This window comes from Schistocerca cancellata, chromosome 3 (genome assembly GCF_023864275.1).
Source record: "Schistocerca cancellata isolate TAMUIC-IGC-003103 chromosome 3, iqSchCanc2.1, whole genome shotgun sequence".
NCBI classification, from domain to species: domain Eukaryota; kingdom Metazoa; phylum Arthropoda; class Insecta; order Orthoptera; family Acrididae; genus Schistocerca; species Schistocerca cancellata.
Window position 1 is genome coordinate 716,365,140 of NC_064628.1, and position 12,191 is coordinate 716,377,330.

At 42.0% G+C, this 12,191-nt stretch overlaps 1 non-coding gene across 1 annotated transcript; it reads right to left on the reverse strand.

The window, feature by feature from the left end:
* Nucleotides 1-3,384: 3,384 nt before the first annotated feature.
* LOC126178681 (U6 spliceosomal RNA) lies at nt 3,385-3,491 on the reverse strand. Its single transcript, XR_007536561.1, has one exon. It is a non-coding gene; the product is annotated as a U6 spliceosomal RNA (small nuclear RNA).
* Nucleotides 3,492-12,191: the final 8,700 nt, after the last annotated feature.

Below are 12,191 nucleotides of genomic sequence, written 5' to 3' on the forward strand. Positions count from 1 at the left end.
GGTGTTGTGTTGTGTTCATCATCATTTCATCCCCATCCGGCGTGCAGGTCGCCCAATGTGGCGCCGAATGTAATAAGACCTGCGCCAAGGCGGCCGGACCTGCCCCGCGAGGGGCCTCCCGGCCAATGACGCCAAACGCTCATTTCCATTTCCACTTCTGTCATACCATGCTCCATCCCACAGAACGTTAATCTTTCGTTGGTTATTTAATCTTTTTCTCATAGTCACCTCCACCTTTGTAAGGTGTCAGGATTTTAAGGACCTTACATGTGCTTGATCCATAATGACAGGACGATACAGTATGAGATCCTCAGAAAATAATTACATTATATCAACAAAAGGCAATTGCAGTTAATCTCGTGTACTGAGATTGCTTTGTATCTCATGTACTGAGATTGTTTTGTATCTCTACCAATATGGACAATGGCATGGAAAAAACAAGTTAAAGCGAAACGCATTTTTGGAGACGAACCGAGCAGGTTGTTAAGGATATTGTAAAACTCCCATTTAGCAAGAGAACGGCGAGTTCAGCGCGGAAAGGGATAAGGCCAGAACAATACATTTTTCCTTTTAACGTAAATAAGGATGGGAGTGAGGGTAAGTGGCTGCTCGTCAGTAACAGGGCTAGGCTGCGACCCAGCAAGAAAAATATAAATGTTTATTCACCTCTAGTGAGATGGTGATTGGCTGAAGCCATACTTGGTGATGCAGATGCGACACGGTGGGGAGATCCCCATAATATAAAACCATTTTGAGGCCTTAAGGCTCTCTCTCTCTTGTCTCACGGCAGACCGCATAAGTGTGTGGAAATAAGTGAGGGCGTTGAGAGCTTTGCTTTCTGCAAAGTGAGGACGATAAACTTCATGTGTTGTGGTGACAGATAACAAAGTGGTAGTTAATTATTCCTGTGGGGATTTTTGAGGGCAAAGAAATTGTGCATGTTGCTCCAACCCATAGAGAGTGTGCAATAGCCATTATTTTGACTAGGGAAAGAGTAACATTCTACGGAACGCAGGAAAGTTGCGACTGAGTGAATTCAGTCAAGTCCAGAGTAAGGAATTAGCATTTCAGATCTAGCACAGAGATAACGCCGTTGCAGATGCCACTTGGTAAAGTACCATCGTGCATTAGACCATAGTAAATGTTAAGTCTAGATTTTGCTGACTCCAACTTGTGTACTATAAAATGACTTTTATCTTAATAATATGAATATTTATATATGTGTTTGGAGAGAGAGAGAAATTGATTTTTGATTGAGATTTTTACTTTAAGTCGTAAGTGGTACCTGAATTTTGGTTTCTGCCTGCTTGAATGATCAGCTTCTGCACCAGTTGGTGACATATTACAATTTGGAGGAAGTTATTGTTCTTTAAAGTTTAAAATACGACTTGGTTGTATTGCGGCTAGCATTGAGTCCAAGTTTTCGTAGCTTTACATACCCAAGGGACCACTGTTGTAAGTGAATAAGATCAAACAGCGATCTGCTTTTCGTGAGAAAAGGAGATTGCTTGACACACAAACTTCCTTCAAACTACACGTCCTCCGACATCAAAATTGGTCAGTGGAGTTCAGCATCATACTATTGTACAAGAACATAATCCAATTACTGTAATTAAGAAATTATGAGAGATTGCCACTTATAGAATGAAAACTATAGAGAATGCATTTCTCTTCCTGTATTTTAGTGAACTTTGTATACTTACACTTCTGTCGATTGATAGACGGCGACAACAATGAAGTTCACCTCCTTTTCCAAAAACAAGATATTTCTATTCTTCACTTCCAGAAAATTTGTATACATAAATGTTTAACAAGTCTTACACATACTTTACTCGGTTTTATCACTAAAATATCAATTTTACTTAAGTGTAACAATACGTTCTGAGCGACGGCCCAGCAACACGTCCTCTTTCCACAAGATACAGATTAACAGTCATCTTTATTTTTTTGATCAATCAATTTTTTTTTTGAGTCCATACGCAAAGATTCACAACTGCTATCGTTGTGAGGATTGCGCGCTAAAGAGTTTCTTGCTGTCCAGCTGTGCTTCACTTCACTTCAAGTACTTTTTGAATCACATTTACATTTACGGTATTTACATACATTACGGAGCTTCTCCGAATAAAATCAGGCACAAATTAGTTTTTAAAAATCAGTGAGGCACACATAACATTACAGTACGCTTTGAATATTGAATATAAAAAGCTAGGATACTAACCTACTCTTACATAGATTACATGAGAGTTTTTTTCATTGGTTCAAAAACTTAATTTATTCTCCACCAACTCAGTGCACTGAACAGCTACGACAACATATATTTAAATGATCAGATGGGGATTTTTAATAATCATTCTTTCCTGTGGTAAAAAATTTTCATGTGTAGAGATAACGATTTTAATAATCGTCATTTCAATATGTCCAAGAATTAAATGGTTTGTTATTGAGTGTCAAAAGTTATTGAACATCACTGTTGTTTATCACTTGACCCCTGAAAGCAACAGTTGATAAATTATTTCTAGAATAAAAAAAGGAATAGCTGTTTTGTCATTCTAGAATAGATTCCAAACTTTCACTTTTATTAATTCATGCATTCTAGGTATGTGACTGCAGCATTTCTAATGATTTTTGTTAGATCCACACCTGATATTAGCTGCCTTACAGGGCAAGGGTCATATTTATTTAGAATATCTGTTTCACAACCTGGGCTTGAGTAGACAGTTAAGATGTTTTGTACATTTGCACGCTAAGTGGTAAGCTAAGTTTGCACACATTAGTACACTCAATGTGCAGATACAAAGATTGGACTATGACACCTTGGCTGTCTCTTCTCAGAGATCCAAAAGGGAGACTGTTGTGGAATCTTTTGTTGATGAAGAGATCACCACGACACTTTTTCAGTTATAGGCCACATGTCCAGTAAATACACATTATTTATCTTTAATTTAGTGATTTTCATTGTCTTCTGTGTCCTCATTCCGTCTATCTTTGCTGATTTTTGGGACAGTGTCCCATCCCAAGGCATAGAGTGCCTTGAACCTCTGTCGGCTCCTGTTTGACAAGGCCATTGACAGAACGAGGGTGGTTTCTCATGCTGAAGTCTTCGGCAGCCATTGTCGATGATTTTTATTCAGAATTTAAGCGATGGCTTTGTTTGATCTGGGGGCCCATTACGTTTTGATAACAAGTCGAAGAAGCTACCACTTTTTTCTTAATTTTGTTCGTTATTATTCTCGACATACAGTCTGGGCAGATGTCACATGACACCCTGTCAAGTTAGTCGTTGAATACTTCACTCAATTGTTTAGTATTTTAATTTAAATTTTTTTTGTTTTTTTAACAGAGGGCAGCCAGCCCTCTGACCAAAGCGCTGAGTTACTGTGCCAACAAGATGCGGAACGCTTCCCGATTTTGCGTGTCATACTTGTCCAGCGGCCATGCTAATCTTTTCTGTATCGTTCCAGTTTTAATGTATGTACAGCCGAAGTGAGTAAATCCTCGACCACTGGTAACCAAGATACGCCTGTCGTAATTGCTCAGATTGTGGAATACGATGGGTACATTATAGTGAGGCCTCTAGTTCACATTGCAACTGTGATGTGCTGCGCCTTGGCAGACACTGGTGGAATGGCAGTGGTCTCTGTGTTTAATACCGCTTCCTCAAACAGTTCCCTGCGATTATGGAAAACCTCTGCAGAGTGAAATGCTCATTCTTCTTTGTAGCTTATTTCCATTTTTTAATTTTGCAACGAAAAGTCATTGACTCTCTCTGCCACTGCATACAGCTGGTCAGTGAATCATTCCATACATTCGCTGCGCCTGTACAATTTAAATCCTGAGTAACCCTAGTCATTGCCCCATTGCATGTAGTAGGCAGTATTGAACTGTTTATGCAAATGTACTGATTGGAATATGAACCAGAGTCACTGCTATGACTGCAACTAGCAACAGTTTGTAACATGCACTCCGTATCAGCATAAATTAGAAACGTCGGCTGCAATTTGTTACCAGATTTGGCATATTTTACAAACTCATTTATAGTACTTGGCAAAATACTGTTGACTGATTTAAACTGTGCACAATCAACTGGAATAAAAATAAAATACACAGCATTCACATACTACGATGTACTTGTGAGAAGGAGTAATGCTACCCTGTGTTGGCGCTGACAAGCTTTTTATGTAACAGAAATGACATATATTTGTATTACCAACGCAACATTAATAGATTTACATGTTGGTCCTTATGGTGATTTCTGATATGTAGCAGTATAAATGTAAATGCTCTTTCATCTCTCTTGTCATCTACGAATATCCATTCGCAAACTACAATATTGGATGCTACAGACGTTTAAAGAGACATTTTCATTCTTCTTTTCGAAAATGTGAACATATTTCAGCTCTGCAGACAACAGTATGCACTCAAAGTTTAATTTGTTTGTAGACAGAATATGTTTAGACACATGTGCATCTTTGTTTGTGAGATAAATCAGTATACAACTGACCGCTTGAGGCATGCATTTTCCCTTGAGTCAACTTTTATTACTGTAGTTTTCCTCCCCCCATGAACCATGGACCTTGCCGTTGGTGGGAAGGCTTGCGTGCCTCAGCGATACAGATAGCCATACCGTAGGTGCAACCACAACGGAGGGGTATCTGTTGAGAGGCCAGATAAACGTGTGGTTCCTGAAGAGGGGCAGCAGCCTTTTCAGTAGTTGCAGGGGCAACAGTCTGGATGATTGACTGACCTGCCCTTGTAACACTAACCAAAACGGCCTTGCTGTGCTGGTACTGCGAACGGCTGAAAGCAAGGGGAAACTACAGCCGTAATTTTTCCCGAGGGCATCCAGCTTTACTGTACGGTTAAATGATGATGGCGTCCTCTTGGGTAAAATATACCGGAGGTAAAATAGTCCCCCATTCGGATCTCCGGGTGGGGACTACTCAAGGGGACGTCGTTATCAGGAGAAAGAAAACTGGTGTTCTACGGATCGGAGGTTAGAAAATTTAAAAAGGGAAATGGATAGGTTATAGTTAGATATAGTGAAAATTAGTGAAATTTGGTGGAGAGAGGAACAAGACTTCTGGTCAAGTGAGTAAAGGGTTGCAAAATCAAATAGAGGTAATGTAGGAGCAGGTTTAACAGTGAATTAAAAAATAGATGCACAGGTAAGCTGCTATGAACAGCATAGTGAACGCATTTTTGTAGCCAAGACAGACATAAAGCCCACACCTACCACAGTGGTACAAGTTTATATGCAACCAGCTCCGCAAATGACGAAAAGAGTGAGAAATGTATGATTCGATAAAAGAAGTTATTCAGAGAGTGGAGGGAGACAAAAATTTAGTAGTCAAGGGGGTCGGGTATTCGATGGTAGGGAAGGGAAGAGAAGGAAAAATAGTAGGTGAGTATGGAATGGGAGTAAGGAATGAAAGAGGAATCGGCCTGGTAGAATTTTGCACAGAACATAACTTAATCATACCTAATACTTGGTTCAAGAATCATAAAAGATGGTTGTATACATGGAAGAATCCTGGAGATACTAGAAGATATCAGATAGATTATATAATGGTAAGACAGAGATTTAGGAACCAGGTTTTAAATTGTAAGACATTTCCAGTGGCAGATGTGGACTCTGACCACAATCTATTGGTTATGAACTGTAGATTAAAACAGAAGAAACAGCAAAAAGGTGGGAATTTAAGGAGATGGGACCTGGATAAACTGACTAAACCAGAGGTTGTACAGAGTTTCAGGGAGAGCATACGGGAACAATTTACAGAAATGGTGGAAAGAAGTACAGTAGAAGAAGAATGGGTAGCTTTGAAGGATGAAGTAGTGAAGGCAGCAGAGGATCAAGTAGGTAAAAGACGAGGGCTAGCAGAAATCCTTAGGTAACAGAAGAAATATTGAATTTAATTGATGAAAGGAGAAAATATATAAATGCAGTAAATGAAGCAGGCAAAAAGGATTACAAACGTCTCAAAAATGAGGTCGACAGGAAGTGCAAAATGGCTAAGCAGGGATGGCTAGAGGACAAATGTAAGGATGTAGAGGCTTATCTCACGAAGGGTAAGATAGATACCGCCTACAGGAAAATTAAAGAGACCTTTGGAGAAAGGAGAACCACTTGCACGAATATCAAGAGCTTTGATGGAAACCCAGTTCTAAGCAAAGAAGGGAAAGCAGAAAGGTGGAAGGAGTATATAGAGGGTCTGTACAGGGCGATGTACTTGAGGACTATATTATGGAAATGGAAGAGGATGTAGATGACGACGAAATTGGAGATACGATACTGCGTGAAGAGTTTGACAGAGCATTGAAAGGCCTGAGTTGAAACAAAGCTCCGGGAGTAGACAACATTCCATTAGAACTACTGACGGCCTTGGGAGAGCCAGTCCTGACAAAACTCTACCATCTGGTGAGCAAGATGTATGAGACAGGCGAAATACCCCCAGACTTCAAGAAGAATGTAATAATTCCAATCCCAAAGTAAGCAGGTGTTGACAGATGTGAAAATTACCGAACTATCAGTTTAATAAGTCACAGCTGCAAAATGCTAACACGAATTCTTTACAGACGAATGGAAAAACTGATAGAAGCCGACTCCGGGAAGATCGGTTTGGATTTCGTAGAAATATTGGAACACGTGAGGCAATACTGACCTTACGACTTACCTTAGAAGAAAGATTAAGGAAAGGGAAAACTACGTTTCTAACATTTGTAGACTTAGAGAAATCTTTTGACAATGTTGACTGGAATACTCTCTTTCAAATTCTAAAGGTGGCAGAGATAAAATCCAGGGAGCGAAAGGCTATTTACAATTTGTACAGAAACCAGATGGCAGTTATAAGAGTCGAGGGGCATGAAAGGGAAGCAGTGGTTGGGAAGGGAGTGAGACAGGGTTGTAGTCTCTCCCCGATGTTATTCAATCTGTATATTGAACAAGCAGTAAAGGAATCAAAAGAAAAATTCGGTGTAGGTGTTAAAATCCATGTAGAAGAAATAGAAACTTTGAGGTTCGCCGATGACATTGTAATTCTGTCAGAGACAGCAAAGGACTTAGAAGAGCAGTTGAACAGTATGGACAGTGTCTTGAAACGGGGATATAAGATGAACATCAACAGAAGCAAAACGAGGATAATGGAATGTAGTCGAATTAAGTCGGGTGATGCTGAGGGAATTAGATTAGGAAATGAGACACTTAAAGTAGTAAAGGAGTTTTGCTATTTGGGGAGTAAAATAACTGATTATGGTCGAAGTAGAGAGGATATAAAATGTAGACAGGCAATGGCAAGGAAACCGTTTCTGAAGAGGAGAAATTTGTTAACATCGAGTATAGATTTAAGTGTAACGAAGTCGTTTCTAAAAAGTATTTGTATGGAGTGTAGCCATGTATGGAAGTGTAACATGGACGATTAATAGTTTGAACAAGAAGGGAATAGAAGCTTTCTAAATGTGGTGCTACAGAAGAATGCTGAAGATTAGATGGGTACATCACATAACTAATGAGGAGGTATTGAACAGAATTGGGGAGAAGAGGAGTTTGTGGCACAACTTGACTAGAAGAAGGGATCGGTTGGTAGGACATGTTATGAGGCATCAAGGGATCACAAATTTAGCCTTGGAGGGGAGCGTGGAGTGTAAAAATCGTAGAGGGAGACCAAGAGATGAATACACTAAACAGATACAGAAGGATGTAGGTTGCAGTTGGTACTGGGAGATGAAGAAGCTTGTACAGGATAGAGTAGCATGGAGACCTGCATCAAACCAGTCTCTGGACTGAAGACCACAACAACAACAACAACAGCTTTATTTGCTATCTTCTGGGAAGTATCATACATATAAGTATATATTTATTGACACTAACATGCAGTTGAACTACTTCATTCAGTAATCACCCGGAATTTCTGTGTCAAAATGTCTCAGGTTTCTTCAACAGATTGTCAGTGACATATGTCGAGACTCACCCACTAGTAATTTCAGAGGGCATTCTTTGTATTGTGATACATCTGTTTTTCCTCATCTGAATTGAGTAAGAGGAACTTGCAGACTAGCAAAAAACTAATTTTAAGAGCGTTAATTAGATATACTTTATTCTTAGAAAAGTGAAAACAGGCACCCTCGAAATGTCTGGTCTACTTAAACCAAACCCTATTACCTACCACACCTCCGTATATCCGATTTCTGAATGTAGATTCAAGAGCAACCCAATCAAGATCATCAACTTTGTGTTTTGCTGCCAGTTCGTACATTATTGCTAATATAATAATATTAGGAGGGTGGTTTGAAAAGTTCTCGGAATCACTGCGAGAGGTCAGCGCTAGCGCAACGAGATGTTCGCGTGATATTTATTGGACTGTAGCCTGTAAACACGTGTCACATCAGTGCTCTTGGAAGAGAGCTGTGGCAATGATGTGGCTTTGTTGTTGTTCCCGCGCAGTGATGTTCGAAGATGGAAAAAATCGAGATTCGAGCAGTGATTAAGTACTTCGTAAAGCAAAGGACATTCATGCTGATTTCCAGAAAACACTGGAAGAATCTGCTCCTTCATATTCAACTGTTGCCGAGTGGAAAAATGAATTTAAATTTGGTTGGGATAGCTTAGATGATGAGCAGCGCAGTGGTCGTCAAGATGAGTCACTACCCCGATATCATTGCAAAAAATGCACAAAATGGTCATGGAGGATCGCCGATTGCAAGTGCGTGAAACTGCTCACGCTTGCCAGATGTCATCTGAAAGGGCATATCACATTTTAACTGAAGAATTAGAAATGAAAAACTTATCTGCAAGATGGGTGTCGTGACTCTTAACGCTGGATCAAAAACGGACGAGAATGGAGATACCGGAACAATGTTTGGCCCGTTTTAGGAGAAACGAACAAGATTTTTTGCGCCAGTTTGTGACCCCAGATGAAACTTGGGTGCACTACTATACCCCAGAGACAAAACAACAGTCAAAGCAGTGGAAACGTGCTGATTATCCGCCACCAAAAAAAGCAAAGACAATTCCTTCGGCGGGAAACGTCATGGCATCAGTGTTCTGGGATGTGAAGGGGATTCTGTTTGTAGATTATCTCCCCACTGGGCAAATAGTTACTGGAGAATACTGTGCTAACCTCCTGGACAAATTGCAACAAAAGATACGCTAAAAAAGGAAGGAAGAAAGTCATCTTCTATCAAGACAATGCACGCCCGTATACATGTGCCTTTGCCATGGCAAAATTACACGAACTAGGGTATGAATTGTTGCCACACCCAAGGCGGGTGTGATATGACTCCGACAGACTTCCTTCCATCTCTTCCCAAAACTGAAAATTTTTCTTGGTGGACGAGGATTCACCTCAAACGAAGAACTGATAGCCGGAGTTGACAACTATTTTACAGGCCTGGAGGAAACTCATTTTCAAGATTAGATCAACGCACTGGAACATCGGTGGAGCAAGTGCATTAATCTACAAGGAGACAACATTGAAAAATAAAAAAAAGTTTCAGTGATGTAACTACTTTTTTGTATTCCGTACTAAGTTAGTCGACAAAGTTCAGCCTATTGAGAGACCAGAGTGTTCTTCTTCTTCCTTAGCTGCTGCACATACACTGCGACAGCTAGTAGTTTCTCCACAGCTCTATTGTGGAGGGATTTGGACGGGGGACGGGGGAGGGAGGTTATTAGAGCGCAGCTACTTGCAGGTTTTCTGCTGCTCTATTGAGTTCTGCTCGCTGATTACGTAGCACTGAATGAAAGGCATGTAGGTGAATTTGGTTGCGTTCAGAGATATAAAAATGAACGCAGCATGTTTAACAAGTGTCTGAACATCAGACTGCATAAACAGAAGAAGACTTACCCTTTTTGCACAGAGCTGCTGTATGTGTCGAATTTTGGAGTATTTAAGAGTAATTAAGGAGCGTTTCTCTTTATTGTGACTCCGGAACTGCTCACAGACTAGATCTTACGGATTTTTTTATGGGTAGAGGGATGGAATAATCGATTTCCCCAAAAGGAGATTTGTGACAAAGATACGGTTCCGCAAAGTCGTGCCAATCTTGGTTTTTTGTCTGTATAAGACTAATTTGATGTTTTCCTTCAGACAGGTGCCTGGTTATAGACATATATGTTCTTTGACAAATGAAGAATCGCAGTGACGAGTGACCATCATAGGTGTGATATATAGAAATGCACTTGGTTAACGGATAATATAATTATGGAAAATGTTCCTTTCCTATTGATCATGATTGACTGTAGTATGAGTTACTTCAAAAACTAATTCGTTACCCATTAGGGGTAGACACTATTTGAACATTCCGAATTCACCGTTAGTCCACGAGTGTTGGCATTATGTGAAGGCGGCATCACGGAATAGCACTGAGAAAAGGGCTGGTGAAGAACACCCTATTGGCTTTTTGTAGGAAGGTGTGAATGAGAGACGGACAGTGCACGTGCTGTGGATGCAATCAGTGACAGAGCACGGAACACTTTGTATTTCATCTGACCTTCAGAGTCTGTACTTTACTGAACCATCTAAAACACATATTCACTTGTATACTTAATTATTTGGTGAAATACATTATGGTAATTTACAGATTTAAAAGATCAAGGTGTCACAATTTTTTCTACAAATTTTATTTTTAACAAATACACTCCTGGAAATTGAAATAAGAACACCGTGAATTCATTGTCCCAGGAAGGGGAAACTTTATTGACACATTCCTGGGGTCAGATACATCACATGATCACACTGACAGAACCACAGGCACATAGACACAGGCAACAGAGCATGCACAATGTCGGCACTAGTACAGTGTATATCCACCTTTCGCAGCAATGCAGGCTGCTATTCTCCCATGGAGACGATCGTAGAGATGCTGGATGTAGTCCTGTGGAACGGCTTGCCATGCCATTTCCACCTGGCGCCTCAGTTGGACCAGCGTTCGTGCTGGACGTGCAGACCGCGTGAGACGACGCTTCATCCAGTCCCAAACATGCTCAATGGGGGACAGATCCGGAGATCTTGCTGGCCAGGGTAGTTGACTTACACCTTCTAGAGCACGTTGGGTGGCACGGGATACATGCGGACGTGCATTGTCCTGTTGGAACAGCAAGTTCCCTTGACGGTCTAGGAATGGTAGAACGATGGGTTCGATGACGGTTTGGATGTACCGTGCACTATTCAGTGTCCCCTCGACGATCACCAGTGGTGTACGGCCATTGTAGGAGATCGCTCCCCACACCATGATGCCGGGTGTTGGCCCTGTGTGCCTCGGTCGTATGCAGTCCTGATTGTGGCGCTCACCTGCACGGCGCCAAACACGCATACGACCATCATTGGCACCAAGGCAGAAGCGACTCTCATCGCTGAAGACGACACGTCTCCATTCGTCCCTCCATTCACGCCTGTCGCGACACCACTGGAGGCGGGCTGCACGATGTTGGGGCGTGAGCGGAAGACGGCCTAATGGTGTGCGGGACCGTAGCCCAGCTTCATGGAGACGGTTGCGAATGGTCCTCGCCGATACCCCAGGAGCAACAGTGTCCCTAATTTGCTGGGAAGTGACGGTGCGGTCCCCTACGGCACTGCGTAGGATCCTACGGCCTTGGCGTGCATCCGTGCGTCGCTGCGGTCCGGTCCCAGGTCGACGGGCACGTGCACCTTCCGCCGACCACTGGCGACAACATCGATGTACTGTGGAGACCTCACGCCCCACGTGTTGAGCAATTCGGCGGTACGTCCACCCGGCCTCCCGCATGCCCACTATACGCCCTCGCTCAAAGTCCGTCAACTGCACATACGGTTCACGTCCACGCTGTCGCGGCATGCTACCAGTGTCAAAGACTGCGATGGAGCTCCGTATGCCACGGCAAACTGGCTGACACTGACGGCGGCGGTGCACAAATGCTGCGCAGCTAGCGCCATTCGACGGCCAACACCGCGGTTCCTGGTGTGTCCGCTGTGCCGTGCGTGTGATCATTGCTTGTACAGCCCTCTCGCAGTGTCCGGAGCAAGTATGGTGGGTCTGACACACCGGTGTCAATGTGTTCTTTTTTCCATTTCCAGGAGTGTAGATTTAGAAGTAAATTAATCATTTTGATGTCATCAGTTCACACTGTTTCTTAAATTATGGCAGAACACTTTAGTGTTAAACAGAGTCATAGATGCCTGCAAGGAGTGGACGATGAGGGTGGGGCTGGGGGGCTG